The following is an 8,176-nucleotide window of genomic DNA, read 5'->3' on the forward strand; positions in this document are numbered from 1 at the left end:
ATTAGTACCATGCAAGCCGATGCCGTTAGCCCAAGCGCAGCTGCCCACACGTTTTGCGCACTTGCAGCGCTGACCCCTGATGCGAGCGTGCGTATCCGCTAACGTGGCACATACCACCCAACCCCCCCCCCCCCCCCCACCAACTCACCAACCCTGCCCCACGAACCACCCCACCAACCAACCCAACCCCACCCACCCAACCAACAAACTAAACAAACAAACAAACGAGCAAGCAAGCAAGCAAGCAAACCCAAACAAACAAACGTATGGCAATTCCTACAAAATTGCGTTGCGCCCGTGAAACGTTCTCCCTCAGCCATTTTTTCTGTTCCTTTTACCAGCGGAGCTATCTAACACGGCCGTACGTTGCCCAACGCGAAAGCTCCAATTGAAAAGAAAGAAACGCCTCCCGTGGCGAGAATCGAACCTTGGTTCCTCGCGTAATGAAACCGGCGTCCATCCTACTGAGATATCATGGTATTCCGGGCGCACTGCGTTAATTACTTTGGGTTAATCGTAGCGTTGACTTTGAACAGCCGGGTCCCCGACCAAGGGAGAGGGGCCACCGGCTTTGCTGTTTCTCCACTCTTGGGTGATGCGAACTATTGTAGTGATTCATTCGATGTAAATTTTTGTAGCGAAAGCTACAGTACGCTACCTCGGGCAGTCTTCGCGGGGTGACCAGTTTTGACCGTGGGTCAAAACTTTAAGCTGGGTGATGCGAACTATTGTAGTGATTCATTCGATGTAAATTTTTGTAGCGAAAGCTACAATACGCTACCTCGGGCAGTCTTGGCGGGGAGACCAGTTTTGACCTTGAGAGCTAGCGGAGGCCACGCTGCAGCGATAAGTGCGCGCGAGGAAGGAAGGCGACGTGCACGCAGAGCCGTGCGCGATGGAGTAGGACATCCAGCTCTGGTCGCTCGTACAGCGGCGACGCTTAAACAACGCCGTGAGGCGAAAAAGAGGAAACACGCTACTGTTGCGTCCAGCTTCGCTACCTTCGAATCTTACGCGTTAGTGTGAACTTCTTTCATTTTTTCTTTAGCATGTCCCTCCCCTACTGCTTGATCGCTAGCTGCTCGAAGTGGTGTGCCCTGTTGCGCTAGTCACGAGGCGTTCAATGCTATGTGTGCATCAGTTGCAAGAATTTCTCTCCAAGGAAGTGAGGGGGGGGGGGGGCACTAATATCTAAAAATGTCCGTAGGGCTATAGGTACAGAGGCCAACTTTTCCCTCAGTGCAAGGACATAAAACATGCGCACAAAATGTTGGGTCCCACAAACTATTTGGTACTGTAGCGCCCACTTCGCCATCGACCGAAAGCGCCCACTATCGTCACCATGGGCCGCTGTGCCAGCGTCAGCAGGGCGTGGCCTCTGCACGCCGGGCGAGCTACGCGCCAGAAAGAAAGAACACCTACGCCGCTCGGCCGCACTCAATGGGCGCTCCTCGGGTCGCGGGTTCCTGCTGCTATCGAATCTCCCCTGCAAATAAATGTAGGCCCTGCCGCATGACCCTATCGGCTCCTAAATTAATTGGCTATGTGGCGGCGCCCCAGCGGCTCGGGTCGTCTGCTGCCGCAGCCGGGCGCTGCAAGAGCGATGGCGCTGGGGTTGAGTGACACGCAATGAGTGCGGGCCACGCGCCGCCGGTGCGCAACAGCCACGAATGCCACGAGAGTGGAATTAAACGGGGCTCCATTTTTTGCGTGCACGGCATAGTGTTCGGACGTGTCTCGGCTCGTCTCTCTGTCGCGCTCCCGAAAGTACAAAAGATACTTCTGGTTCGAACACCATGACCACCTGTTGAAGCGCTCAGCAATGCCTACCGCAGAAGCGATGTCGAATCAGCGCCAAACTTGTGCGCCCGACTACAGCCAGAGGTCGTCAAAATAACGTCCCCGTTTTGCATTGCTATCCATGGTCTGCAAAAACTGCGTTTGCTAAGTCGATGGGAACAGCTAGCACTGTTTACTTTTACCAAAAAAACACTCCCTGTTGCCAATCAAAAGCTTCTTTCTGCTATTGTGAGAAATTTTACCAATTCCTGACAGGGAGCCACAGGCTCTGATGAGCGCACTGCATTTAGTGGCGCAAATGATTCATGGTTGGCTTGACGGAAAGCGCGGAAATTGAAGCAACGGAGATGTAAGCCTTGAGTAAAAGTTACCACCTCTACGAGCAAAGCTTTTTCCTCCTGTGTTTAACACCGACTCCATTACTGCCTTCCAAAGAATGCACAGACAAAGACAAAATATGGCACCTGCCTCGTCGTAGATCACCGAAGACACGGTGGCAAGGAACAGAAGAGATAACGCTATCGGTGCAATCGTTGTCGCATGTTCCAGAAGTTTTAGCGCTGACATCATGATGGCAAGGAACACAGATAAGAGTGATCATGGGAAACTCGCTTCCAGACCCGGCCAGCTTCGCTGTCGGCGTTGACAACGATGATGTGCAGTGGGAGCGAAGAAAACGATTCTGTATTTTGTTCCACACTGGATTACGGTACCGTTTGGTGAGAAATAGGGTAACACCAACCAATAAAAGTAGGAATCTTTTTGAACCCTTATCTGGAGCTTACCAGTGCTAAATAGCGGCCTTCTCTAAGTGCATTTATTTTTTTATACCCTAGCTTTATTTTGCGACAAAGGTTTTCGACATCGACGCGTGCTATCCGCCGAAGAAGAAAAAGCAACTGCCACACGCGGTGCGTATACCCTCTGATTCAGGGGGCAGGCATCAGCTCAGGATTTTTCGCCCTGATTTACCCGCCTTCACGTCGGCCACAGCCCTCACCAACCCGAAGTGGCGCTTCTAGAAACATGGGCGAGAAAAGCGTAAGTTCTTAGCGATATCTCAATTTATTAGGCATGATGGTCTGCTTGCATAGGCTGAGCCCGATCTATGGGCTGCGTCTAATCTCACAGCAGCAGTGAGAATTACCTCCAGGAAATTCTCACGGCAATTTCCACAAAAGTTGGCTGGCCTAAAATTTGATGAATAATATGGCGTCCCAACGTAACTTAACAGAACATAACCTAACCTAGCGTAACCCAGCCCAACGACACAGAACACAACCTATATTAAACTTAATTAAACCCGTTCTAGAAGTCCTGTGCGTCGATCTCTTAATATAGTAAAAACCAGAGTAAGAAAAAAGCATTGACAAACTCACGACGACCAGAAAATTCTGAAAACCAAAAAAAAAAATATTCGCAATGTCGGACTCGAACCTGAGCCTTCTCGTTGAAAACCAAGTACGATACCACAGCGCTGCAGGGATTTTTTTTTTATTACCTTTTTTCGCACACAATACACGTCACGGATAGATTAAAAACCGTCGGCCGAACTTCGCCTGGCGGAAAAACTTAAAATAACACAGTTCTTCTAGTACAAGTAGCCATTCCATATCGGGAGTCTGCAACTTGTGCACTTCATAGAGCAAACTAATACTCTGTGCAAAGTATTTGCTCACAGTGAGGGCGTGCGGGTCAGCGTGGCGCACCGCCATCCTCGACCTCCAAATGGTATGCAATCCTAGAGCCATGATGAGGTCATACGGCACACTGTTGTCACTAGCCACGCAAAGAAATCGTATGCCTTGGGGTGAAACGGGCAGGTCTATCTTTAAGGTCCTTTGCAACACATACCAGAAAAAGATGGCGTCCCAGCACTCCGCGAAGACGTGCTCAACAGTTGCTGGCTGGTTGCACAAAGTGCACGTTGTAGGACCAGCGACAAACAAGCCTTTCTCCTGCATCCACGTCTTAACGGGAAGTGTACCGGTGTGTAGTTTAAAGAAAAATGTTTTCACGGCTGCTGGGACGGCCATCTTTTTAACACGAGACAACACGTCGTGGCCAGGAACAGATCTAGACACTGGTCGGTAAAATGGCACAGGTAACAACACATCCTTTAAGTCTTTAGCAAGTGCCTTTCTTGACAGAGCTTCTAAGTACTCCATTGAAAACCGTACTGCTAGAAACCTTAAAGAGTCTACAACCTCCTTCATATATATAGCCTTTAGGGCTGCTACAGGTTTCGTCTGCGGATGAGACAATACATGTTGGCAACGCTTTTGCCAGCACACTTTGTTAGAACGTTCGCAAAAAAAGGTCATTCGTATCTCGTAAGAACAAAAACCGATTAACAAGCTGGCGAATGTAAACGTGACACAAACCAACCCCGCCCTCCTTAACTCGCCGGAAAAGATTGGTTCTGCTTGAACGCTCCCAAACTGAAGACCAAATGAACACGGCAAACACCCGATGTATTTTCTGAACTTGAACTCTCGAACAATGAATGACTTGCATCACGTACCACAACTTTGCTACCAGAAAAAGGTTGCAAACTATGACACGTGCGAAAACAGACAAAGCTCGACCTCCCCACTTGGTTGCCTTTTCGCGCAGCCTCACCGTTTCGGATTCCCAGTAATCGCGGCTATCCTGATAGTTGTCCAGGGGAACTCCGAGATAACGCACTGGTGTGCGTGGCCATGACACATTTTCAAAAACAGATGGTGCTGCCGCCCACTCCCCATGAAAAAAACCCCACACATTTTGCCCAATTAACAGAACTGTTTGTAACGCGACAAAAATGTTTTGTTATCATTATTGCTTTGCTGATACTCTCCTTGTCTTCACAAAATACAGCCACGCCATCCGCATATGTCAATAGCCTGACCTCACTCGAGTGGAGACGAAACCCGCGCAAACCATCATCATTGATTATGCGCAAACAAAAAGGTTCCAAAAAAATGCAAAACAACAAACATTGACATAGTCCAGAATGCAGAACAAGATTTCGTGACACTCTTTATCGAAGGCCTTCTCATAATCAATCTGAAGCATTGCTACTCTTCTACAGAATACATCACAACACTGTAAAACACTGCGTGCGACATGGACATTGTTTTGTATGTTTCTACCTCGTATACCGCATCTCTGATGCGGCCCTACTAGTGTGGTTACTATTCGCTGTAATCTATTCGCTATAATCTTCATCAGTACTTTTTAGTCTGTATTGGCTAATGTGATTGGCCTGTAGCCAGTTACAGACTGAAGTTTTGCCCTGTCATCTGACTTTGGGATTAAGACAGCATGCATTCGCGAAAAAGAAAGCGGCAGAGCTCCCGCCTCGAACGCTTCACATAACTCTGTACAAAAATGGTGCTAAGCTGTTTGAAAACCTCTTGTAAAAAAAGGCACCCAAGCCGTCCGGGCCAGGAGACTTGCCTCCCTTTAAATTGCCTATGGCTCTCTCTACTTCGCCTAACGTTATGGGTTCTTCTAATGTATTTTTTAGCATCGTCATCCAGATGTAGCATGAAGCGAAGGAAGTCTTGTTTGAAGTCTTCGATGTTAGGAACGGCAAGACTGAAGAGTGTAGTGTAATGTTGTACAAAAGCATCTTCTATGACCTTTTTATCTCGGGTAAGCTCTCCGCCTACCAGTATTTCATTAATCGTGCTTTTCTGATGGAGGCGAAAAGCAAAAACGCCCGTGTGTACGAGATTTCGGCGCACGTTAAAAATCCCCAGGTGGTCAAAATTAATCCGGAGCCCTCAACTACGGCGCGCCTCATCGCCTGCGTTGCGTCGGCGCGTTAAACCCTACAATTAATCAATTTCATTAATCGTGTTGACTTTAGCGTATCGTGCCTCGTCACTTAACGCTCGTTTCGTGGGCGCTTCGCCCGCCAGATAGTGTTCGGCTCGCGCTCGCACGGTCGCCCCCCCCCCCCCCCCCCCCCCCCCTATATTTTAAGTGCAATGCACTTCTTAAGCGACCCTGAACCTGCGTCCACCGGCGATGTCCGCGCACGTGGAGATGGGCGCGCGCAGCCTGGCCGCTGACATAGCACATACCCACGTGGGGGATTGGCCAAGAATCTGGCGTGAGAAGGGCTAATGCACCTGCTTAAAGGAGTACTGACACGAAATTTCAAAGCTGAGATCCGCTCTAGCAATCAAGTACAACGACAACACAAATAGGTGTCTGTGAATAAATGCATCTTTCTTTCTTTGTAGTTGTGTGTGTGTGTGTGATCTCTCTTTCGCGAACATTACCGAACCGCGCAAATTCAACTCGTGCATTCGCACTTTCACATTCTTCCCCTCGGGGAAATGCGGGGAATTTTTTGCTTATCTATTGCTTCTAGCTTGTTCTTTATTGTCTTTATGTCATCCCGGAAGGCGCCAGGTGTTTCGCATTCCAGCCTAAGCATCTCCCTCAAATTACGCTTCAGCTTACTTTCGGTTTCCTTCTCTTTCTTTCTCAGTACAGTCCCCTTCTCTATGGCGTTAAGCTTACAGTCCTGCTTGAACAATTCCCACTTTTCTCCCCAACTTATACCTTCTGCGTTTGTGTGTTTACAGAAAGCTTCTTTTACAGACTCCACGAAAGTCTCATCATCCAACAGCTTTATGTTTAACTTCCACAACTCCCATGTAAATTTATTATACCCTTCTCTCTTTTTCCCCATGGAAAAAGAAACAAAACAGTGATCACTGAAAGAAACGTCGTCTACGCAATATTTTGGGCATGTGGAAGCTAGATCGCAATAAACGTAGCCCCTATCTAATCGCGCGTGGCTCGCTCCCTGAAAATGCGTAAACCTCAGCACATTTTCATGTCCTGCGCAGTGTGCAACATCGGATAGTTCACTCTCTTCAAGTAATTCGCAAAGAATTTGTGCACTCTTATCCGCTCCCCGCCGTGGTCTATTTCTGTCCCTTCCCTCGCAAACACAATTGAAATCCCATAGTAAAATAATTTGTCTTTCCGCTCTTAAGTATTGAGCGAAACTTTCAAAAAAGGCCGCTCTTTCTTGCATGACGTTTGGGGCGTAGATGCAAAGGGCACGGAATTCACCACCATCATATTCAAAATCGCAAAAAAACTAACCTGCCCGTTTCACATGAAAAAATGCTAAAATTCCCCGCATTTCCCCGAGGGGAAGAATGTGAAAGTGCGAATGCACGAGTTGAATTTGCGCGGTTCGGTAATGTTCGCGAAAGAGAGATCACACACACACACACACACACACACAACTACAAAGAAAGAAAGATGCATTTATTCACAGACACCTATTTGTGTTGTCGTTGTACTTGATTGCTAGAGCGGATCTCAGCTTTGAAATTTCGTGTCAGTACTCCTTTAAGCAGGTGCATTAGCCCTTCTCACGCCCGATTCTTGGCCAATCCCCCACGTGTGTATGTGCCATGTTAGCGGCCAGGCAGCGCGCGCCCATCTCCCCCCGTTGCCAAGGAAGACGAGGAGATTCCTGGCCAATCCCCCACGTGGGTATGTGCCATGTCAGCGGCCAGGCTGCGCGCGCCCATCTCCACGTGCGCGGACATCGCCGGTGGACGCAGGTTCAGGGTCGCTTAAGAAGTGCATTCGCACTTAAAAATTCTTTGTATTTAAATACCAATATTGTTCCTAATGAACAGACGATGTGCCTCCCGATGTGCCAACCGCGTGGCTGACACAGACACTAAACAGGTTTTGAAAGGGCTTTATCATACTGGCAGTGCAGTTATCACTTTCTATCTTTGTTTCTTGAACAGCCAAGATATCTATTTCTTTTTCCAGCATAATCCTTTTCAGCTGTTACTGTTTGCGCCTGTCACCAAGGCCTCGCACATTTAGTGTGGCGAAACGAAGCGCTCTTCTAAAGCCTGCCATATTTTATAGTCATAACTGCACCGTCGGCAATAAATAAATTAACATGGGAGTGCTAGAAAATCCACAATAACAAAACAGAAAAAGCAATGAAAACAAGCAAAAGGAAGACCAAAACGAACCCATTTCTGGAAAAGCGTGGACGCGACGAGGGTTCCCGACGTCTTCGTGCTCGAGAGGCCTGCCACACATTGCAGTCCTCGGTGACCACACCTTCGAAAACTTCCTCCCCCCCTCTCAACCCCACACAACCCGCACTTGTAGCGCCGCGTCAACAGTCCGGTCACTTTCCTTTGGGTTTGTCCGGTGGAATATTGGACAAACAAGCCTTGGCTCCAGGGCGTCTCGACTGCGGCACGGCCTTCGCTGGAGGCTCCTCGGGGTTTGGCCCTACGGCGTCTCCTCCCCCAGCCCCACCACTTTCCCTTGCATGTTTCCCCGACACAGCACTTGCGCCTGGGGTCCCGTCTTGGTCTTGCCCGTC

The 8,176-nt window shown here is 48.8% G+C and overlaps 1 protein-coding gene across 1 annotated transcript in view; it reads right to left on the reverse strand.

Annotated features, from left to right (window-relative positions):
• The window catches only part of LOC144146218 (solute carrier family 13 member 2-like), a 42,859-nt gene extending 34,962 nt beyond the window's left edge, over positions 1-7,897 (reverse strand). Inside the window, exon 1 of the mRNA XM_077678182.1 lies at positions 7,815-7,897. The gene's annotated coding sequence lies outside the window, so the exon portion shown is untranslated. The remainder of the gene's footprint in view (positions 1-7,814) is intronic.
• Positions 7,898-8,176: the final 279 nt, after the last annotated feature.

The sequence above is a fragment of the Haemaphysalis longicornis genome, unplaced genomic scaffold (genome assembly GCF_048455015.1).
Source record: "Haemaphysalis longicornis isolate Haplotype H1 unplaced genomic scaffold, Haemaphysalis longicornis Haplotype H1 scaffold_7, whole genome shotgun sequence".
In the NCBI taxonomy this organism is placed as follows: Eukaryota; Metazoa; Arthropoda; class Arachnida; order Ixodida; family Ixodidae; genus Haemaphysalis; species Haemaphysalis longicornis.